The sequence below is a fragment of the Leucopleurus acutus genome (assembly GCF_964270905.1).
Source record: "Leucopleurus acutus genome assembly, chromosome: 2".
NCBI classification, from domain to species: Eukaryota; Metazoa; Chordata; class Mammalia; order Artiodactyla; family Delphinidae; genus Leucopleurus; species Leucopleurus acutus.
Genome location: NC_139143.1, coordinates 168,408,654 through 168,433,545, shown reverse-complemented (window position 1 = coordinate 168,433,545; position 24,892 = coordinate 168,408,654). Strand labels below are relative to the sequence as shown.

The 24,892-nt window shown below is 43.0% G+C and overlaps 1 pseudogene across 1 annotated transcript in view; it reads right to left on the bottom strand.

The window, feature by feature from the left end:
* The window catches only part of LOC309974959 (methylosome protein WDR77-like), a 462,921-nt pseudogene that overhangs the window by 410,252 nt on the left and 27,777 nt on the right, over positions 1 to 24,892 (bottom strand). The gene's annotated exons all lie outside the window — the stretch shown is intronic.

Genomic DNA, 24,892 nt, shown 5'->3' with positions numbered 1-24,892 from the left:
CCCTGCATCGGCAGATGGACTCTCAACCACTGTGCCACCAGGGAAGCCCTCCAGGTATTCTTTACAAAAATAAAAAGATCAATATTAGAAAATCTATTAATATAATTTAGCTTATTAATAAGTAGAAAAAGAAAATGATATATTATTAAAAGATAATGAAAATGCATTTGATAAATTTTATATCCATAACTATTTTAAGTCTTAGTAAAATGGAAATGATACCTTGAAATGATTATTTTTTTAAATGTCTCAAACCAACTTTAAGCATCGTGCTTCCCAATGAAACTCTAGAAATAATTCCATTAGGTAAAGAAAAATCAAAGATCCCTACCACAACTCTTAATTAACAGAGTTCTGAAAGTCCTAGTCAATTTGATTAGGGAAACACATGAAAAGAGGTATAAATATTAAAAAGGAGGAGGAAAAATAATCATTATTTAAAGTTAATATGATTATATATCTGGAAATCCGCCCAAAATCCATTAAAAATATTGAGTCCAGCCTAGAGAGCCACAACTACTGAGCCCGCGTGCTTAGAGCCCGTGCTCCGCACAAGAGAAGCCACCGCAATGAGAAGCCCGTGCACCGCAATGAAGAGTAGCCCCCGCTCACCACAACTAGAGAAAGCCCGCACGAAGCAATGAAGACCCAATGTAGCCAAAAATAAATAAATTTTAAAAAAAATTGAGTCCAGCCTAGAGAGTATCATACTTAGAGAAGTCAGAAAGAGAAAGACAAATGCCATATGATATCACTTACATGTGGAATCTAAACTACGATTCAAATGAACATATCTACGAAACAAAAGCAGACTCACAGATATAGAGAACAGACTTGTGGTTGCCAAGGTAGAAGGGGGTTAGGATTGGGAGTTTGGGATTAGCAGATGCAAACTATTATATATAGGATGGATAAGCAACAAGGTCCTACTGTATAGCGAGGGGAACAATATTCAATATCCTGTGATAAACCATAATGGAAAAGAATATGAATAAGAATATACATATGTATAACTGAAACACTTCGCTATACAGCAGAAATTAACACAAAACAACATAGTAAATCAACTATACGTCAATAAAATTTTAAAAAAACTACACTTCAATAAAATAAATTTTAAAAAACTATTGAGTCCAGCAACATGGCCAATTACAAAACAAATATACAAGAATCAACAGCATTCCCATCAAACAATAAAAAGCAGTTAGAAATTATAATAGGGAAGAGTTCCATTCATAATATCAGTAAAGATAGAAAATAGCCAGAAATAAACCTTCAGAAAACAACTAGACATAAACTTTACCGGGGAAAAAGTCTATTGAGGGGCATGGAAGAGAACTTGGAAACCTCTACCTTGTCTTTTTTTTTTTTTTTTTTAGCTGCATTGGGTCTCTGTTGTTGCGTGCAGGCTTTCTCTAGTTGTGGCGAGCAGGGGCTACTCTTCGTTGCGGTGCGCGGGCTTCTCCTTGCAGTGGCTTCTCTTGTTGCGGAGCACGGGCTCTAGGTGCACAGGCTTCAGTAGTTGTGGCACGCGTCTACCTTGTCTTAAATAGAAACACAAGGTTTAAAATCCACCTATTTTTCTCAAATTAATGTAAAAATTCACACATTCCAACTCAAAATCCCCAAATGCCTTATCTTAGAATTTAACAAAACAGTTCTAAAGGTAATTTGAAGAATAAAGCTATAATAATATTCAGGAGTTTCCCTGGTGGCGCATTGGTTAAGAATCCACCTGCCAATGCAGGGGACATAGGTTTGAGCCCTGGTCCGGGAAGATCCCACATGCTGCGGAGCAACTAAGCCCGTGAGCCACAACTACTGAGCCTGCGCTCTAGAGCCCACAAGCCACAACTACTGAGCCCGCGAGCCACAACTACTGAAGCCCGCGCGCCTAGAGCCCGTGCTCCGCAACAAGAGAAGCCACCGCAATGAGAAGCCCATGCACCGCAATGAAGAGTAGTCCCCGCTCACCGCAACTAAACAAAGCCCGTGCACAGCAATGAAGACCCAACGCAGCCAAAAATAAATAAATAAATTTTAAATAATAATGATATTCAGGAAAAGTCTGAAAAGTAAGAGACACTTTTGCCCATCCATTAAAATATTACAACGTTTTAGAAATTAAAAAAATATGGCACTGGCACAGAGGTTTTAAAACGTGCCTGGGATTTTGTATTAATTGGGTATGGTAAGGTGACAGACGCAAACACAGCTGCCTTTGAAAGAAGAGTTTGCTATTTACAGTTCCTAAGAGGAACGGGCATGCCCTGCCATGCTGGGCCAGGGAAGGAAACAATCAGTGTAGGTCAGGAGGAAGGAGGAAGGGGAAACCACCAGCCAGAGGTTTACTGCGATTTTCACAGGAAGAAATGGGTGAGGCAGGGTAAACCGCTAAACAGGTTTAGGATTGAATAGTTTGAATAATTTCAGCAGCTCTGAGAGTGGTCCCTAGTTGTGTGTTGCCCTGGGGTGATTTAGGGCAGCGGAATGTTGGCCTGGTGTTTGAGAGGGAGATAGAGAAGGTGGTTGGATCAATAGCTATGGGTTTGGGATTGGCTGCCTTGTATATGCATACTTGGAGACAACTTGTTTACCATCTCTAGGAATTAGCTAGCCCTGGGAGGGGCAGTCTCTTCAGGATTAGTAAGACCCCAAGATGTCAAAGCATCCTGAAATACAGAAGAAAAGTTTTTTAAATGATTAGTACAACACAGCGGACAAATGACAATGAAACAGAATAGAAAGATGAGACCAAAGTGCGTAAAAGAATTTGATATGAGGGACTTCCCTGGTGGTCCAGTGGTTAGGACTCTGCGCTTCCACTGCAGGGGGCATGGGTTTGATCCCCGGTCAAGGAGCTAAGATCCTGCGTGCCTCGCAGCCAAAAAAAAAAAAAAAAGGAAAGAAAAAATTGATATGACAAAGATGGTTTTCTAAATCAATGAGAGTTTGTTCAATAAGTAGTGCTGGAACAATCTCCTAACCACTTGAGAAAAAGTTGTTAGAATACTATCTCATAAAATAAACGTGAGATGGCTTAAAAAATCTAAATGAAATGATAATGTGCTAGCAACATGGGCAGGTGATTATTTTTTATAACTTGGGGTGGGGGGAACTTTGCCAGTCAAAATTACAGGGTAAGTATGCCCCCACACAGTATTTGGGACATACTTAAAAAGTATTTCTTGTTTATCTGGAATTCATGTTTAACGGGGCATCCCGTATTTTTATTTGTTGAGTTTAGCAACCTGGGGAGAGGAGACTTTTCTCAGGAAAACAACCAATCAACTGCACTGACAATCAAATAAGTGAAAATAAAAATAATGAGAAGGAAGTTTTACCTTATCAGGTAAGTGAAGAGTAGAAAATGGTCAAATCCAGTATTGGTGAAGGTGCGGGGAAATAGGCAGGGCCACTCTAGCCAGCACTTTTACTCTTGCTTCCTTAGTGGTTCCAAACCCACAGACACTTGGCACTTGGCATCTGCTTCCTCCATCCCTCAACCCATTGTAGCCCAACTTCTGCCACTGTCACGCCATTAAACTGCTCTTGCTCGTCTGGAAAGCTGAACAGGCATGTCTCAGTTTGTCTTATTCAACTCCTTTGACACTGTTCACCACCTTCTCCTTCTTGAAGCACCCTCTTCCCTTGGCTTCCATGGCCCCTCATACCCCTGGTTTTCCACTTATTTTCCCATCCCTCCTTCCCAGTCATCTTTCTCTGTCCATCTCTTCAGTGTTGGCACGTCTTCTGTTTCTCTAGCAGGTCCTCTTGCCTCACGGTCTCCAGGAGCAGAGCAAGGACTCTCCCACTCACATCTGTCTTCAGAGCTCCAGACCTACAAATCCAACTGTTTGCTAGCCTTTGATGTTCCACAGGGCACCTCAAACTCAAATGACCAAAAGGAAAAACATCATCTTCACCCCCAATCTTCCCCATCGCAGAAAAAGCCACCACCACCTAACCAATAGTTGAAACCAGAAACCTGGATGTCATTGTTAACTGCCTTCTCTCCTCTCCTGCTCTACCCACATCCAGACCATCACCAAAACCGCCATGTAAACTTAAACCACTTAAACTTCTCTCATATCCATCTACTAATTGTCATTTCCTCTGCCACCGCATCACCCAAACCAACTTCAGCTCCTCCCTCCATCTCCCTCACCTCCTACGACCCAACAGAAAAGCAGGCAAAGTGTGAGAACCAGACATTTGCAAAAGAAATTCAAATGACCAACAAACATGAGAAAGTGATCAACATTGTGAGCCATTAAAAATACATCCAGGGCTTCCCTGGTGGCGCAGTGGTTGAGAGTCCGCCTACAGATGCAGGGGACACAGGTTCGTGCCCCAGTCCGGGAAGATCCCACATGCCGCGGAGCGGCTGGGCCCGTGAGCCATGGCCGCTGAGCCTGCGCGTCCGGAGCCTGTGCTCCACAATGGGAGAAGCCACAACAGTGAGAGGCCCATGTACCACAAAAAAAATACATCCAACTTAAAAATTAATAAGAAAAAAGTGAGACGCTCTTTTTGCCTTACAAAATCAGCAAAGGTAAGGAAAATGATAATACATTGTACTAATGAAGATCTGGAGAAATGGGAGATTCTCAGATTGGTATAAACCCTTTTGGAGAACAATTTTCAGTATGGTCAAAATCCGAAATAAGCAGAAACCGTAACCCAGAAATTCCTCTTCTAGGAATTTATCCTAAGGAAATTATTAGGTGTGATATGTGTGGACCATAAAGTTCATTACAGCCCTGTCTGTAAGAGCTAATACCCACTGAGCACTTACTCTGGGCATTTTCTCATTTAATCCGTACAACGATCAACCCTAGGAGGCTGGGAGTATTGACCTCCTTACTTACACAGATGAGAAAACTGAGAATAAAATGAATAACTTTCCTCAGGACAGTTGTAAGTATCAGGGCTCAAACACAAGCCTAAAAGCCCACACTCTGCTATTTCCTCAACGTGAAGGCCTTGACCTATGGAGGGAGCAGGTTCAGGAGAAATATCTTCTGCGTACCTCCTGCTTGGGTGGGTCAGTGGGGAGGGGTAGTGCATCACGTGGCAGAAGGGACATATATGGAACCACGAGGGCAGGTCCAGAGTCTACATAGAGGCCTGGAGGCAGTCATCAAGTTGTGGGGAGGATGCCTAGGGCTCTTGTACTTGCATGGAAAATATGTTTTTACTTAGCTGGCTTGGGGAAGGTGATGGATATTATAGAGAAGTGTTTCAGTTAGGAATTGGTCAGGTAGTAGGTAAGCCAGCTAACAGTGGCTTAAGCAAGTCAAGGGATTTTATTTTGTCTCCAGTGTCCTTATGGTGGCTTCTTCTGTCTCCTGCTCTGTCATTCTGCTGCTCTGTCATCACAGCTACAGTAAGGAAGAATGAGGAATGGGTTTGGAAAACACAACTAGCAGAGTCTTCCAAGGGGGCAGGGGGTGGGTGCGTGGGGGGTGGAGATGAAGTCATCAAGCCATGCCTTGTCACCACCACTATGGAGCTTTGATTTAAAAAAACAAAAAGTCTAAGAGCTTTCAAAGTCAGCTGGTGAGAGGAGACACTGAGGGAGGCTTTGGAGAAACCCTGTATCTTCAAAGCTCCCCTCCATTTCTGTATCTACTGGATAAGCAGTCCTAAATTTGACTCTTGGCTCCCTGAGAGTATATGATATAGCCTTAGCAGGTGCGTTGGCCTTGTCTGGATGGGCCGAGGCACTAGGCAGGGTTCTCCAAGAGCCTTCCATGGGGGCGGGGGGGGGGGGGCCTCAGCTGGAGGACAGCTGATACCACTTGGAGACAATAGTTTACTAATTAGTTTGTAGAACCTCGTACTGGTAAACTGGCTCTACAATTTTTTTTTTTATTTAAAACACCACCATGATTTATAGCATTCTCCGATTGCCAGTGTGTAAGTACTTCCACTCTGACCAATTTCAAGCTACCATGGTATGACAATCAACTTACAGAGTTCCTGAATATTTAACAATCAACTCTTGGGAGGCTATACATGCCAACTCTAGTACATCACTCCTGTGAGCCCTTCTGCGGGGACCCCCAGAAATAACTGCGGGGACCTTTGAGGAAAGACTGAGGATTTGCCATCACATGAACGGGACTGAAGTCATTACAGGTTGAATATGAAAAGGCAATCAGGCAATTAAACCCAACTTTGTAGTAACAAGCTGATGAGGTTAGATACTTGGGCTATATTTGCATTAAAATATTTTAATATGCATTCTCATTATAACATAGACAACTGTGCAGATCCATTTATTCAGCAGATATTTATTGAAAACCTCCTCCCTGCCAGGGACTATTTGAGACACGAGGGACGAATACAATGAATAAAATAAAGTTATTGTCCTCCTTGAGTTTATACTCTAGTGCATATGACATAAGGTCAGGAAGTTATCATTGTTAGGAAGAAAATTAAAGCAGAGTAGAGGATAGAGAATGAGAGAATTTTATTTTAGGGAGTTCAGGGAAACCCTCGCTGATGAGTTAACATTTGAGCAGAGGTGGGAATGAAGTGAGGGAGGGAGGCGGGCTCCCTCTGGGGGGAACACTCCAGGCAGAAACAGGAGCACCTGGGAGGATCCTGAGATAGAAGCAAACTGGGCATGAGTGAGGAACAGCAGGAGTCCAGTGTGGCTGGAGCTCAGTGAACAAGGAGGAGTGTGGTAGGAAATGAAGTGAGAGAGGTAGGGAGAAGCTACATCATGGACGCTATGCACAGAGTTTGCATTTGATGCTAAATGTGATGGGAAGACATCGGAGGGTTCTGAGCAGAAAATAACAGTATCTCCTTTGCATTATAAAAGGATGTTGTGTCAACATCATGTGGGTGGTAAGAGAGGAAGCAGAGAGACCAATTAGGAAGCTATTGCTACAGTTTGGGTGAGAGATGACAGTAGTTTAAGCTAAGGTAGTAGAAGTGGAGGAAGTAAGAAGTGGTTAGATTATAATACAGTTTACAGGACTTAACGGGAAATCAAGATATGAGATGAAGTAAAAAGAAGATGAGTCTTAGATAAGCTCAATATCTTTGTGGTCTCTGCCCAAATTCTTGGGATTGGTAGGGAAGAGCAGGTGGAAAGAACTAAGAGTTCAGTGGAATGATGATATGTCTTTATTTTGTCTTCATTCCTGAAGGATATTTTTGCTGGGTGTAGAATTTTGAATTGACATTTGTTTTCTTCCAACATGTTAGGCATTGAGGAGAAAACCAACCATAAAGGTGACATTTTCAGACAAACAAAACTGAAACAGTTTGCCACTAGAAGATCAAATACACTAAAGACATTCTAAATGTTTTGTTACAGGCAGACAAAAAATGATCCCAAGTAAAACGTCTAAATGAATATTGACTGTAAATAATGGTAAGATTATCTTGAGGTTTAAAAAATAAATATTTCATTTGAAAGGCAAAGATTGCCAGAGTAGATAATAAAAATCCAACTATATATTGTCTATAAGAAATATACCTAAAGAATAAATATACAAAAAAGGTTGACAGTGGAAAGGTAGAAAAAGCATGTTATACAAATACTAAACAAAAGAAAGCTGACATGGCTAGATTCGTTACAGAATAAAATAGACTTTAAAGCCCAAAACATCTCATAATGGAGAGGGGTAGTCATTTCATAATGATAAAAATCCAATTTACCAGGAAGATATAACAATTCTAAATTTGTATGAACCTAACAACATGCTTTTTAAAAGGTATAAGCAGGGCGAAGCAGGTTCTGTACTGAGACGAGCAGTTCCCCAACTGTGTAGTGGACAAAGAATCACCTCTTAGTGGCTGCTGCTCCCAGGGATGTGTACTCAACGAAGCCATGGGCCTGGACCCACGGAGCACCTGCGTTGTTTGGCAAAGAAGCACAAGACTCCAGGTTGGATTGGCAACCTCTAAGCCTCAGCTGGAAAGAAAGCTTTGTGGGCCCAGTGTGCTTCTCTTGGGGCTGAGCCGACAACAGGCAAACCTGCAGGTCGAGAGCACGTGACATCAGATAGTGCTGGGCCTACTCCCTTACAGAGATGACCCAGATCTCAGACCTCCTGGACATTCCCCAGGGAAGACTTGGTATTTAGGTTTCAAAAGGGTTATATGAGGGACCTTCCAGGCCCCTTGCCCACAAATCCCTCCCACTCTGTGGCTGCAGGAAAGGGAATTTAAGGAGCCCTATTTCAGGAGTTGGGACACAGTGCAATTTAAAGGAAAGAGGATGGGCTGTAGTACCAGGCAGAGCTCCATTCAAATCCCAGTGTTGTCAGTCACTTGCTGGATGATGCTGACAAATAACCTTTGTGAACTGCAGTTTCCTCACCTATAAAACAGAGATTATAACTGTATTACTTTATAGCATTCTTGTGAGGATTAAATTAAATAATGCTTGTGAAGAGTTTAGCATGGAACCTGGTACATAGGAAAAAAGTTGTACCATTATTATTATATTTGCCACAAGTTTGCTTATAATAACAACAACAACAAAAAAATGGAAACAACTTAAATGTCGATCAATGGGGAGTTGGTTAAATAAAGATGTTACTTCCATATATACAGGTGGTGTCTGTGAAGCCCTTTAAAATTACAATGCAGATCTATACTTGTTAATGTGGAAAACTGTTCATGTTATTTATTATTTTGTAGGGAAAAAAACAGGATTTTATATCAGTATATATAATATGACCTGATTTTATGTTTAAATGAAGTTTGTATAAAGGTATATAGATGTATGTATAATTATATGTATAAGTGCTTAGAAAAATGTTTGGAATGAGATATACCAAACCATAAACACTGGTTATTACTGCAGGGTGAGTACACGGGTACATTCCTTTTCTTTCTGCTTATCTGCATTTTAATTGTTTTAATAATGACCATGTGTGATGTGTGTAATAAAAAGAATAATAAAGGAAAAGATAAAAATTTGTGGTCCAGAACAAGAAAGGACTCCAAATGAGGTCGGCCCAACATAAAGCAGAGTAAAAAAAGGAATGAAGGGGTTTTTTTGTTTGTTTATTTTTTGCAGTACGCGGGCCTCTCACTGTTGTGTCCTCTCCCGTTGCGGAGCACAGGCTCCGGATGCGCAGGCTCAGCGGCCATGGCTCACGGGCCCAGCCGCTCCGCGGCATGTGGAATCTTCCCATACCGGGGCACGAACCCGTGTCCCCTGCATCAGCAGGCGGACTCTCAACCACTGCGCCACCAGGGACGCCTGAAGGGGGGTTTATTTTAAAGGAAAAGGAAGCTTCATCCAGCTTTTAAAAATTGTGGTAAAATACTTATATGTGGAATCTAAAATATGAAACAGAATCAGAGATATAGAGAACAGACTGGTGGTTGCCAAGGGGGAGGGGTGTGGGGGAGGGATGGAGTGGGAAGTTGGGGTTAGCAGATGTAAGCTTTTATTTATAGAATGAATAAACAACAAGGTCCTACTGTATAGCACAGGGAACTATATTCAATATCCTGTGATAAACCACAATGGAAAAGAATATTTTAAAAAGAATGTATATATATGTATAACTGAATCACTCTGCGATACAGCAGAAATTAACGCAACATTGTAAATCAACTATACTTCAATTAAAAAAATATTGACTGAAAAAAAGAGTTCAGGTAGAAAAGATAGTACACAGAATGGGAGAAGGTATTTGCAAATCATGTATCTGATAAGGGACTTGTAGAATATATAAGGAACTCTACAACTCAATAATAAAAAGACAAATGATCCAATTTTTAAAAATAAATAAAATTGTGATAAAATATACACAACATAGAGTTTACCGTTTTAACCATTTTTAAGCGTACAGGTAAGTGGCATTCAGTACATTCACACTGTGTGCAGCTATCACCACCACCTTCCATCTCCAGAACTTTCATCTTCCCAAACTCAAACTCTATACCCATTAAATCTGCCCATCCCCACTCCAACCAACCCTTGGCAACCTCCACTTTACTTTCCGTCTCCATGAATTTGACTACTCGAGGCACCTCATATAAGGAGAATCCTATATTATTTGTCCTTTTGTGTCTGGCTTATTTCACTTAGAATAATGTCTTCAAGGTTCATCCATGTTGCGGCATGTGTCAGAATGTCCTTCTTTTTTCGGGCCAAATAATATTCCATTGTATGTCTACACCACATTTTGTTCATCCATTCACCCACTGATGGACATTTGGCTTGTTTTCACCTTTTGGAGACTGTGAATAGTGCTACTGTGGACATCGGTGTTTATCCGGCTTTTTAATGGAAGGCCTCCCTTCATCAGTCGTCTGTGTCTGGCCTCTCTCCAACTGCCAATCAGGTTGAGATTCACCTAGCATTTCACAGGCAGCTACTGAGATCCAGGAACTAGGCTAAGCGCTTTTAATCCATTGTTTATGAAAATCCCCCCAAAAAAACCCTGTAAGTGAAGTAAGCACAATTATCCCAATTTTACAGATGAGGCTACTCAAGCTCAAGAAGTCAAGTAAGATGCCCAAGGCCACTGTAACAGAGACGCAGGATGGGCTAGATTATGCTATAGTAACAAATGATCTCAAGATCTCAGAGACAGGTGGTTTCTTCTCTGACAAATAATTATTTCTCACTCATGTTACATGTCATCACAGGTCAGCTTGTCCCTACTCTGTATTATTGTCACTCCAGGCTGAAGGAACAGCCCCTCTCAGGGACATTGCTGGATTCATGGTAGAGAGAAAAGAAAAAGATAGCAGACCACAAGCTAGCTGAAAACATCTGCTTAGAAGTGACACGGCCATTGACACCCACGTTTTATTGACCAAATCAAATCTTATGGCCACTCCTGAATTCAATAGGGCAGAGATGTAGTATAACCCTCCCCCAGGATGGACAGTGAATGGTTTAAACAGAAATGTAATCTACTGCAGCTCCACAGCTGGGGATGCTCCTGGAGCTGAAAGAAATGACAGTAAATCCGCGTCCCAGAAGTGTTCTATCTCCAGAGGACTGACCCACATCAACCCAACGCAAGGGAGACTATAGACAAACAGGAGGTCAAGACGTTTGTCTACAGTGAGAATTGCAAAGGCCACAGGGATCGGACACGTGGGTCCTTTGCAAACAGTGTCTTTCCCGGAGGGAGCGCTCCTGAGGATCCTGCTGTAACCAGGAGGCTGTTGGTGACCCTGCAGTCAGCACTGCAGAGTAACAGGTAGGGCTGGAGGCTCCTGTGGTAAAACACAAGACAGGTCCAGCCCCCCTAATTCCCTGAAATACTGCCATCTTTTTACTTTCATGTAGAAAAAGTCAGTCAGTGTGTGCCTGGCACTGTGCTAGCAAAAATTCCCCCAGGACCTCCTTGGAGCCCTGTAAGTGGAGATTATTCAGCCTGTTTAACAGGGGGAAATGGGAGCAAGATGGACAGGGATATATATACATCAATACACACATTTTATATGGGTACATTATATCATATATTATATGTAATGATCTTGCCTGCCTACATTTTATATATATACAAAATATATATGTTATACATAATATATTATATATGTGTGTGTGTGTGTATAGTAGGCAGACAAGATGAGAGAAAGGTCAAAAATGGGCAGAAAAAAATCCAAAAATGGGCAGAAGATCTAAGTAGACATTTCTCCAAAGAAGACATACAGATGGCCAAGAAGCACATGAAAAGCTTCTCAGCATCACTAATTATCAGAGAAATGCAAATCAAAACTACAATGAGGTATCACCTCACACCCGTTACAATGGGCATCATCAGAAAATCTACAAACAACAAATGCTGGAGAGGGTGTGGAGAAAAGGGAACCCTCTTGCACTGTTGGTGGGAATGTAAATTGATACAGCCACTATGGAGAACAGTACAGAGATTCCTTAAAAAACTAGAAATAGAATTACCATATGATCCAGCAATCCCACTACTGGGCATATACCCAGAGAAAACCATAATTCAAAAAGACACATGCACCCCAATGTTCAGTACAGCACTATTTACAATAGCCAGGTCATGGAAGCAACCTAAATGCCCAACGACAGATGAATGGATAAAGAAGATGTGGTACATACATACAATGGAATATTATTCAGCCACAAAAAGGAACGAAATTGGGTCATTTTTTGAGACATGGATGGATCTAGAGACTCATACAGAGTGAAGTAAATCAGAAAGAGAAAAACATGTATATTAATGCGTATATGTGGAACCTAGAAAAATGGTACAGATAAACTGGTTTGCAGGGCAGAAATTGAGACACAGATGTAGAGAACAAACGTATGGACACCAAAGGGGGAAAGCCGTGGGGGGGTGGGGGGGTGGTGGTGTGATGAATTGGGAGATTGGGATTGACATGTATACACTGATGTGTATAAAATTGATGACTAATAAGAACCTGCTGTATAAAAAAAAGGGTTTTTTCCTAGTGATGTAATTATGTATATTTAGATTTTTAAAAATTATTTTCTGATCTGTATTGAGCACACATCAGTCTATAATTGGGAAACACTTACTGAAAATTAAAACAATTCTAAAACAAATTAGTGGGCTGAAGAATTGCAACAGTTATGGGAATTCACCCTTCCTGGATTTTCTACCCAAACCCCATCACAGCAGTCCTTTTTTGGGTGCCTGCTGTCTGCCCAGATGGCAGGTGTTGCGTCTACAGTGAAAAACAAGATGCAGACACGTCCTCACAGAGCTCCCAAGGTGGGAAAGACAATGAATGTGTGGTTTCCATCAAGCGTTATGGAGGCTGGATAAGTGAGGGTGGCGAAGAGCTTTTCCCCAAATGCCCAGTGACCAAGAGGTTGGTCCTCCAGACAGAGTGTTTCAGAGCAAGGGTTTTAGACCTGAATTCAAACTTCTAGTTTCATTACCTTAGCTCTGTGAGACCCCCACTCCCACCCCAGGCAATAATGAAACCTCTCGGCTTCAGTTTTGCTCTCTGTAAAATGGGTCATTGTAAGATTAACTGAGATAATGCATGTAAAATCCTGAGCTCGGTGCCTGGCCCACAGGGAGCTGCTGATTTTTTTTTTTTTTAATTGTGTTGGGTCTTCGTTGCTGCGCGTGGGCTTTCTCTAGTTGCGGTGAGTGGGGACTACTCTTCGTTGTGGTGCGCGGGCTTCTCATTGCGGTGGCTTCTCTTGTTGCAGAGTACGGGCTCTAGGCACGCAGGCTTCAGTAGTTGCGGCACTTGGGCTCAGTAGTTGTGGCTCACAGGCTCTAGAGCGTAGGTTCAGTAGTTGTGGTGCACGGGCTTAGTTGCTTCGCGGCATGTGGGATCTTCCTGGACCAGGGCTTGAACCTGTGTCCCCTGCATTGGCAGGAGGATTCTTAACCACTGCGCCACCAGGGAAGCCCAAGTCGCTGATACTTAAGACATTTGACCCAGGACTCCCAAATCCAAGTTTGTTGCTCTTCTCAGCCCATTGCACTGCCTCTAACTAGGAGCAAGGCGTAATTCCTCAGTCACAATGGTGCTCCCTGCAGTGTGGTAGGGACTTTATGTCCCTGCAAAATAATGACTGGCAAGAAACTGTTGTCTCTAAGAAGACAGAACTGGGAGGCAGGGGTGGGGAGACTGCATAGCCTTCTGAAACGTTTGAAAAAATCATTTTCTTGTTCATGAATTCTTCTCAGGCTTAAAAATATGGGAATGAAATTATTTTAATAATTTGAATTAATGAACTCTTTAGTGACTCCTTCAGTGGAAAGCTCTTTTCCCTCCGCAGAACTCGGTTCTCCTCAAAGCTGAGTCTGAGGACCACCTTTATGGGAACCTGTGCTCCCCCCGCCCCCTCCACTGGTTCCAATGAATCAGAATTTCTGGGGCAGTGGAGGAGGGAGAAGCCAGCTTAGCCTCACTTTTAATTAGCTCCCCTGGTAATTCTCCAAGACACCAAAGTTAAAGAACCACTTCTTTATGAACCCTTTGGCATATCAAGTGCTTAGAAATGTCACTTTCCCCTCAGTCTGCTTTCACTGAGATGATATCACAGTCCAGCAGGCCAAGAGAATCCACCTGTAACTTTGACATTATTTACTGTGCAAACTAAAATTATTCACCCTGTCATCCGCTGTCATACCAACATCAGTGGTCAAATGCTGCCTCAACAGGTTAAATCAGCATAATGGTATTCTATGTAAATATATTTTTTAAAAAATGAGCAGGCTCTTTCCACTATATTGCAGACAAGCTCTAAGATGTGTAAAGTGAAAAAAATCAAAGTGTACAACGATGTGCTTAGCCTGCTAGCACTGTATAAAAGTGCTACACACACAAGATATACACATATGTACTGGTATATGCAAATTTTAGTGTATGCAAATCTCTGGAAGGAAAAACAAGGAACTGGGGTGGGAGGAGTTGTGGTTGCCTCCAGGAAGAGGAAGTGGAGATATGGGTAAGAGAAAGACTTTTCACAGTGCTGTGTACCTACCCTAGCTCTTGAATTTTAAACCATCTGAATGCATTCCTTTTTCAGAAATAAACTCAAATGTGAAAGCATGCTGCCCGCGTGACGCTGTCTCTAAGCTGCTCTACATGCATAAGCCTCATTCTCAGCTCATCCCTATGGCTCCCTGTTCTTCAGACTGTCTTTTCATCTAAGGCTCTCCTTCCATGGAGTCAATCACCGACCTTGTCCATCCGCAGACATATTTTGACCAGACTGTTAAGCCAGACAACTCCACTGGCACTTAACATTCCAGTCCGGAGGCAGCACACTTGCAAAAGATTTCATGATTTTAGATTCTGGCAAGAGGCAAGAGGTCAGTGTGCTTATGTAAGCCAGCATCGCTTCTCCATCGAGACGTGCTCAGGAAGATAAGGTGCCCCTCAGCCTGCCACTGCACCACGGCTCACATAGGACCAGAGGCAGCCTTGAGACCCTTGAGAGGGAGGGAACTGAGTCCCCATCCTGATGAGGGGCCTTGACCAATCCTAAATTGATTAGTTTCAGCCAAAAAATGAAACATATTATTAAGAATAACACAAGGGAGGGAATTCCCTGGCGGTCCATTTGTTAGCACTCTGCGCTTCCACTGCTGGGGGCCCGGGTTCGATCCCTGGTTGGGGAGCTAAGATCCGCAAGACGCGTGGCCAAAAAAATAAAATTAAAAATTAAAAAATTAAAAAAAATTAAAATGCTGTTAATGGACACTTCGCAAATGCATCCAAGTTTAAGAAAAAAAAAAAGAATAACGTAAGGGTAACAGGATCCAGCCATTCCACTCCTAGGTATTTGTCCAAGAGAAAAAGAAATATTATGTCCATATGAAGATCTGTACAGGAATGTTCATAGCAACTTTATTTGTAGTAATCCCAAACTGGCAACGACCCAAATATCCAACGAATTGTGGCATATCAATCCAACGGAATACTACTCAGCAATAAAAATGAATTAACTACTGATACTTGCAACAACATGGATGAATCTAAAAAAAAATTGCTGAATGAAAAAAGCCAGACCAAAAAGGAGTGCATGATTTCATTTATAAAAATCTCTAGAAAATGCAGGCTGATCTATAGTGACACAAAGCAGATTAGTGGTTGCTCGGGTTGGGGTAAAGGGGGATGAGAGGGAAGGATTACGAAGAAGCAGGAGGAAACTTTCAGGGGTGATGGAGGTGTTCACTATCTTGATTATAGTGATGGTTTCACGGGTGTATACATATGTCAAAACTTATCAAATTACACACTTTAAATATGTGCAGCTTATTGTATATAAAACCTCAGCAAAACTGTTTTTTACAAAAAGAATCATGGAATATCATGTGGAACTCAAGTTCCAGAGGTTATGCTTTTTGGGTTGAAGGAAATGTTCTATATCTTGATTGTGGTGGTAATTACACGACTGTACACAGCATTAAAGTTCATCAAATTGCATACTTAAAATCAGTGATTTTTGCTGCATGTAAATTACGCCTCAATGAAATTGATTTTTACAAACAGGACATACACGTGGGCACATCCACACACACACAGAGACCAGGTTAGCAACTGGACCCCAGGGACATCTGATGCCCACCAGCCACCGCTGCAAATATACTCTCTTCATCTTTCTCTCTCTCTTTTCTCTGACTCTCCATATGCCTACATCATTCTTCTCTCTCTCCAGTTCTTTGGCCTGAAAGGCAGAACATTCAGCAGCCAGTACTCTCTGAGCTTTATATTCTAAGGCCCAGGTATCAAAAAAACAAAAACAAAAAGGAACTTCTCTCTGAGTCAAGTTGCAAAATTCATGGAGAAGGATTCTGATTGGTCCGTTCTGAGTTGTGTGTTAGGCCTTTGTTCACTTATTCAAAAATTACTGATCAGGGCTTCCCTGGTGGCGCAGTGGTTGAGAGTCCACCTGCCGATGCAGGGGACACGGGTTTGTGCCCCGGTCCGGGAAGATCCCACATGCCGCGGAGCAGCTGGGCCCGTGAGCCGTGGCCGCTGAGCCTGCGCGTCCGGAGCCTGTGCTCCACAACGGGAGAGGCCACAACAGTGAGAGGCCCGCGTACCGCAAAAAAAAAAAAAAAAATTATTGATCAGCACTTGCAGACACTGTGCTAGGCCCCAGGATCCCTCAGAGAATGAGACTAATGAAGTCTCTGCCCAGTGGAGCTTACAATCTAGTGAGGAGGCAGGCAATAAACGACCCAACAAATAAACACTCCCACTTCAAATCGTGGTAAGTGCTTCAAAGAGCAAAACTGAGAGAAAGGGGATAGAGAGTGATGGGGCACGGGGTTATCTTAGATAAGGGGGCCAAGGATGGTTTCTAAGGTGGTGATATTTGAATAGACATGAAGGATAAGGGGTCAGCTCTCCAAAGATCTGGCAGAAGAGAAGTTAGAGGGAACAGCATGTGTAAAGACCCTGGGGCAGGTCTGTGAGGCCAGGTGGCTGGAGCATAGTCAGGATAATGGAAGGAGATGAGGCCAGACCATGTAGGGCCTTGCAGCTCAGGGAGAGGAAGTTGCATTTTATTCCCAGTGTCTTGGGAAGCCTCTGGGGCAGTTGAAGCAGAGGACTGGCTTGATGTGATTTTTGTTCAAAAGCTCCTTTGGCTGCTATGAGAATAGGTTGTAGCAGGGCACCAGTAGAAGGCACATATTGAAGGCACACCAGCAGGACTTGCTAACGGGTTGGGTGTTAGGGAAGGAGGGAGAAGGTTAGGGAAAAAAGATGGTGTATAGGCAAAGAAAAGAATAATGCAGATAAACGTGGCCGAGGTGGAATCCTGCTTACTAGCAAGACATCTCCCACCGTGATCACATGGCTGAAGGTGTGGATGGGGTGAACAAGCAGTCAAAGTAATACATGTCTATTTTAAATTCCCTCTCTAAGCCCCAGTAAACCGGTCTGGAAAAGGAGATGGTTGGAATAGCTTCAGTGGTTCTCAGTGAGGAAATACCCATTACAGAATGATGACGTTTAGAGGAAGGGGCCAGGGGTTCTAGACATCTGGAAAATTTAGGATATCCCACATAATACAGAATGGTCCCGTGATCCACTTATAAATGCCCCACTGCACATTTATAAAGATGAAAAACCTATAAAAATATCTGAGCCTAGAATCTATATCCATTTTACATACAAGCATGGTTTTTAAAAATACTTCCCAGGAGTGCAACTCAAATGAAAATCAAGGGATTTGATCTGTATAGAGAATTGCTTTTGAAAGAGCTTGTCACCAATAGCAATGCTCATAGTTTTTGAAGTGCAACACATAGCCATCAGTCTACATTTATAGCCGTGGCCTCCAGGGTGATTCTACATGTAGATGCAAACATCTATTGCAGTCACTTCTAGGGTAATCACGCCTAAGTATTTAAAAATTTTAAATACATTTTATTGTGCATTACTTTCTTTTTTTTTTATGGGTAGGAAATTGTAATCCTAAGAATATATATAGGGCTTCCCTGGTGGCGCAGTAGTTAAGAATCTGCCTGCCAATGCAGGGGACACGGGTTTGAGCTCTGGCCCAGGAAGATCCTAAATGCCACAGAGCAACTAAGCCCATGCACCACAACAAGTGGTGCTGAGCCTGTGCTGTAGAGCCCGTGAGCCGCAACTACTGAGCCCGCGTGCCACAACTACTGAAGCCCGTGTGCCTAGAGCCCATGCTCCACAACAAGAGAAGCCACTGCAATGAGAAGCCCATGCACCACAACGAAGAGCAGTCCCCTCGGGCTTCCCTGGTGGCGCAGTGGTTGAGAGTCCGCCTGCCGATGAAGGGGATACGGGTTCGTGCCCCCGTCCGGGAGGATCCCACGTGCCACGGAGCGGCTGGGCCCATGAGCCATGGCCACTGGGCCTGTGCGTCTGGAGCCTGTGCTCCGCAACGGGAGAGACCACAGCAGGGAGAGGCTCGCGTACCGTAGAAAAAAAAAAAAAAGAAATTAATGGAGGGCTTCACTGGTGGCACAGTGGTTAAGAATCTGCCTGCAAATGCAGGGGACACAGGTCCGCGCCCTGGTCCGGGAAGATCCCACATGCCGCGGAGCAACTAAGCCTGTGCACCACAACTACTGAGCCTGCGCTCTAGAGCCTGTGAGCTGCAACTACTGAGCCCACGTGCCACAACTGCTGAAGCCCGCGCGCCTAGAGCCCGTGCTCTGCAACAGGAGAGGCCACCACAATGAGAAACCCGCGCACCGCAAGGAAGAGCGGCCCCCTCTCGCGGCAACTAGAGAAAGCCCGTGCACAGCAATGAAGACCCAATGCAACCAAAAATAAAAATAAATAAGTAAATAAATTTTAAAAAAAGAAATTAATGGAGAAAATGTTAGGAATGCATATTAAACTTAAAAGTGCATCCTGTCTGTAGCCATTACATTGTAAGCAGCACCAAAAAAATTGAAGAAATAGTCCTCCAGCATTCAGAAACTATTTTCCAATTCCACAAAGAAGTCACATCATTGATGAATGAGTGAAGTTCTAACATAAGTCTTCACTGTTCTACTTTTGTGTCTTTAACAAAAGGGAAAATATCGACCATCATTTATGGTAGGTTTGTCAATTGCAACCATAGTTTGGCTAGGATATAACAGTTTGGCAAAAATCAACAAAAGCATTCTGTGAGAATTAATTGGCTGTATGGAATTTACAATAAAGAGTAATGCATATTTTATTACTTTAAAATTGTACGTTACACATCCTTTATACAGTAAAATGTATAGTAAACATATGTGTATATGTATATATGTACATGTGTAGATATACACACATGTACACACAATTGATTTCCCCCAGACATTGTTTAACCTCCTGACTACATCAGAGGCAACAGTCTCACTCCTATGGGAATGGGCCATTGGATTTAAGGCAGTAAAGGCCTTCGATGCCGAGTGGCTGGAGGAGGCACTGAATCTGCCAAGGACGAGAGAATGACAAGGGTGGGCCTTCAAGGTCCAAGGAACTCCATGCATTGAGTGATGGGGAGAGCAGCAGAGGAGAGCAACAATGAGGGGTAGTGGTTGTAACAGCTTGAAGATAACTGTCTCAAGCTGGTATTACCCAAGGGCAGAAGAACAATGGTCTGGACATGGCCACAGAGAGCCGACCCCTCATCTCCCACTGGCCTTTGTAGTACATGGGTCATGGGAGAATGAGCAGTTTTTGTTCCTTGAAGTTGCAGAGAAGACAGTGCCCTCAGGGGACAACTTGGTTTCAGTTAATAGTAACAGCTTCCACTTACTGAATGCAAGGGGAGTATAGCGCAGTGATATAATCAGGGTTTCTGAGTTAGACATTTCAGGTTAGAATTCTAGCTCTGCCACTTACTAAATGTGTGATACTGGGCAAGGTACTTACCCTTTCTGAGCTTCCATGTCCTAATCTGTAAAATGAAGGTAATATTATCTACCACTCAATAGATAATACACTTAAAACACTAAGCACAGTGCCTGGCACATGGTAAACTTTCAATAAATGTAAATACTATTTTGGCTTTGTAAGTGGAAAAGGAAGATACATAATTATATAAATACAATTATACATGGGGGTAAGGAGGGGAAAAGACATACCATATAATAATGGTTGTCCCTGGATGTCAGGACAATGAGGTTTTTTTTCTTCACATCCTCTGTATTTCCCAAAACGTCTAAAACAAGACAATTTTGACTTTCATTTTTTTTAAAAATATTTTTTAAAGCAAGGAGTGTGCATAGGAAGAAAAATCATTAAAAAAAAAAGAAGACGACGACCAGTGTTATCTCAGGGCATGAGAAAATAAAAGTCTTCTGCAGGATACGCAGGCCTAGCATCTGGGCAAATTATTGCAAAGCGCAGAAAAAAACACTTGCAGGGTTTAGTATTTCCAAGTCATCCTTTTTCACCACTAAAAAAAATTGATAAGTTCAAAGGCTGTCTCCTCTTCTCTATTTTCTGTCTCATCCTGTGATTTTTAGATTTCAAGAGGATTTGCAGTAATGAATAAAGGTGCTATAAATTAATCTAAACATGATTCAAATCTCTAATTTATGTATTCATTAAAATTTTACCTGTTATCAATCTTAGGGTTCCAGGTGTTAATGGCAACTCTAAGTGAAAGTCAAATATAATCATTTGCATAAAAGCATTAGAAGATGATTGGTATTTTCATGCAGCTGTGATCTATTCTGCACTTCTAGAGCTGAAAAAAAATGTTTCACGAAAAACATTTACCTATGCTAATCCTCATGAAATTGCAGAACATCCTCCAGTTTTCCATGTACTCAGTTACGTTTATAGCATTTTCATTACTGGAGTCACATTTCATATTTCCGGATTTTAAAAGGCATTACAATTGTGCACGCTTGAAAATTACGCTGATTTCCACGCCATTCCTTGAATATCTGTGTTCTGTTCTGACAGGAAGATAGAGATTAACTCTACTTGTGTTAACAAATTCCTGTTTGTGTGTCTTAGCATGATTTGGGGAATATATTCCAATTTCAAGGGGCCTAAACTTGAGGTGTCCTAAAAAATAAGTCACAGGGCTTAAGCAGAAAAGAGTTTTCAGAAAAGTGATTTATCTATGCTGAATAAAAGCTGTAGCACTGCCAGCTCAGATCCAGTTATAATTGCTAAAGCATGTCCAGGCTGGTTATCTAATGGCTCTGCAAGAATTTAGGCCACGCATTAATGCACTGAAGATAAAATCAATTTGAAAATTTCTTAAATCAAATACCAATCCTGGAGTAATACTCTCTGTGCAGGAGAATCAGCCAACAGTAATAGGAAGCCAATTATAAACTATAAACCACTCTGCTCAAATGTCCTGGTTTGTTAGTGGTGGGGCCCATTACACACAGTTTGCACAAGTTGAAGCCAGTGGCTAGACAGAACTGCTGTACACAGACACATGTGCTCCTCTCTCCCCCGCCCCCAACATTTAACATAAAGATGCAGCTCAATTAATAGGTACTGAGTACAAAAACCCACAGCAACATGCTGAACATAAACATCTCGCCGTTCTACTCTAGCAGTACAGTCAAGCAGTTAGCAAAGAGCAGAAGCCTATGAAGATTAAATGAGATAATGCAAGTGAAATTCTGAGTCCAGTCATACTCAGCAGAAATTGGCTAGTAATATCTCCTTGTGCCTCCAACTTCCTGACTGCCCCAACACCAAATTAGCAAAGGAGACAGAGGCCCCAACACTAAAAACACCTCTCCTGGCCTATTGCAAGCCATCAACCTACTACACATAAATGGTCTCTCAGCTTCTACTCTCTTCAATACATTCTCATTCATTCAACTGTTATTTATTGCATGCATAGTATAAATCAGCCACTGAGTTTACGTAAAAGGTATGGTCTCTAATTTAAGGATTTCTTGAATAAGCTTTTTAAGCATAGATCTGACCGTGCACTTCTTTGTTTACCAACCTCCAGAGGCTCCCCATTGCCCAGAATAGATTGCCAACTCAAGACTGATTCAGAATGAACTTAGTGATGCCTGGACATGGACACTTTGAATAAACCACATAGTTGAGTCTGATGTTTCCTCCTGATTAAAAACAGTAAATAAACTTTCAAATTTCTTGTTATGATATGCAATACCCTCTACGATATGACTCCCATCTTCCCAGCCTCCCAAAATCCACACAATTTGGCCTCTGCCTGAATTTCACCTTCATGGGACCTCCCTGGCGGTCCAGTGGTTAAAACTCCACGCTTCCACTGCAGGGGGAGAGGGTTCGCTCCCTAGTAGAACTAAGATCCCGCGTGCTGCGCGGCTCAGCCAAAATATAGATTTCACCTACACTGCTTGGAAAGTACTTCCACTGCCTTCACATAGCATTTGCACATAGTAGCCTCCTTCACCTTCCTCAGAGATCTTCCCTGACCATCCCACCTAACTCCACACATAACCCCAGTCACTAGCCCCTTACCTATTTTACTTTCTTCCTAGCTTCACAGTACGAACCACTATCTGAAAGTGTATTACTTATGTGTACCTATTTATTCTCTATCTTCTCCACTAGAATTTAAACCCTGTAAGGGCAACATCTGTCTTATTTGCCACCATATCCTAAGTGCTTAGAATACTGTGTAGTATGTGGCAGGTGCTCAAATACCAAGTAAATCATCACTCTTCCTATAGGTGCTATAATCACAGCACTTAACATGATATTTGTATAATCCCTTCTAGTCAAGGCCCTACTGGTTATTAAGAAACTGATTCAGGGGCTTCCCTGGTGGCGCAGTGGTTAAGAATCCACCTGCCAACGCAGGGGACACAGATTCGAGCCCTGGTCTGGGAAGATCCCACATGCCACAGAGCAACCAAGCCCATGTGCCACAACTACTGAGCCCGTGTGCCACAACTACTGAAGCCCACGTGCCTAGAGCCCGTGCTCCGCAACGAGAAGCCATCCAATGAGAAGCCCGCGCACCACAACGAAGAGTAGCCCCCGTTCTCCTCAACTAGAGAACGCCAGCGAGCAGCAATGAAGACCCAACTCAGCCAAAAATAAATTTTAAAAAGTGACTCAAAGTACTTCTAACAAAGATGTGATGGTAGAAGCCTGTGGAATTTCCTTGTTTCTATTTTCTAAGGTTTTTTTTTTTTAAAGTCTTAAGCGGAGAGTGAGGATGAGAAAGAGGTTAAAATGTAAGAGTGTTCAAGGGGACAAAAAGAGTAAATGGGATAGAGAAACACAGTAGGATTGTCAGATGGTACTAAGGTCTACTTGAGATCATGACTTTAAACACAGAAATTGGGCTTCCCTGCTAGCGCAGTGGTTGAGAGTCCGCCTGCCAATGCAGGGGACACGGGTTCGTGCCCCAGTCCGGGAAGATCCCACATGCCCCGTAGCGGCCAGGCCCGTGAGCCATGGCCGCTGAGCCTGCGCGTCCGGAGCCACAACAGGAGAGGCCACAACAGTGAGAGGCCCACGTACCGCAAAAAAAAAAAAAAAGAAACACAGAAACTGTTCCAGCAAGTTCAGTTGCGTAAGTGCAGAGAAGGCGGCATACTGAACTTAACCTAAAATGGAGTTCAACCAGACAAGTATAATGAAGCAACAGTTGGGGCAAAGCAATTTACTATGTAGCCAATAGTAACTCTAACACTGGACCACAGAATCTAAGCTGCATAATGAAGGACATGAGGTGAGAGTATCAGTGAATTATAAGTCACATAGTTCTGTAACCACTCACTCTGTTTAAGTCTACATATCTGGCTCCTCTTCTGGACTGAGGTCCTTCCTCCAAAGTGGGATCTGTGTCTTACCTTTTCATTCTTCGTACCTCACCACATGAATGTGTTATCTGGATGATGTTTTACCCATGGCTTAAAGGGAAATTTCCCACCCCCAAATCTGATATATAAACTTCCTCCTTTCTCACTGTTCTTCAGAGTGTTCAAGTAAAGTTTCAGTGCTTCATCAAAACCCTATGGTGGGCTTCCCTGGTGGCGCAGTGGTTGGGAGTCCGCCTGCCGATGCAGGGGACACGGGTTCGTGCCCCGGCCCGGGAAAATCCCACGTGCCACAGAGCGGCTGGGCCCGTGAGCCATGGCTGCTGAGCCTGCGCTCCGCGACAGGAGAGGCCACAACAGTGAAAGGCCCACGTACCGCAAAAAAAAAAACAAAAAAACCTATGGTAGGACTTTCCTGGTGGCACAGTGGTTAAGAATCCAACTGCCAATGCAGGGGACACGGGTTTGAGCCCTGGTCCGAGAAGATCCCACATGCCGCGGAGCAACTAAGCCTGTGTGCCACAACTACTGAGCCTGTGCTCTAGAACCCATGAGCCACAACTACTGAACCTGCGCTCTAGAACCCACGAGCCGCAACTACTAAGCCCGCCCACCGCAACTACTGAAGCCCACATGCCTAGAACCCCTGCTCCGCAATGAGAAGCCACTGCAACAAGAAGCCCCCGCACCGCAATGAAGAGTAGCCCCCGCTCGCCGCAACTAGAGAAAGCCCGTGCACAGCAACAAAGACCCAACACAGCTGTAAATAAATAAATAAATAACCCTATGGTATAGGACTTCCGTGGTGGCACAGTGGTTAAGAATCCGCCTGCCAATGCAGGGGACACAGATTCGAGCCCTGGTCTGGGAAGATCCCATGTGCTGCAGAGCAACTAAGACCATGTGCCACAACTACTGAGCCTGCACTCTAGAGCCCGCGTGCCACAACTACCAAAGCCTGCACACCTAGAGCCCGTGCTCTGCAACAAGAGAAGACACTGCAATGAGAAGCCCACGCACCGCAACAAAGAGCAGACCCTGCTCGACACAACTAGAGAAAGCCCGCGCGCAGCAACGAAGACCCAACGCAGCCAAAAATAAAATAATTAAAAAAAAAAAAAAACCTATGGTATAAACACATCCTTTGAAAAGAGACAAGATGCTGAATTCCTGCAGTGTTGTGTCCAAGAACTGAACCAGAAAATGAACCA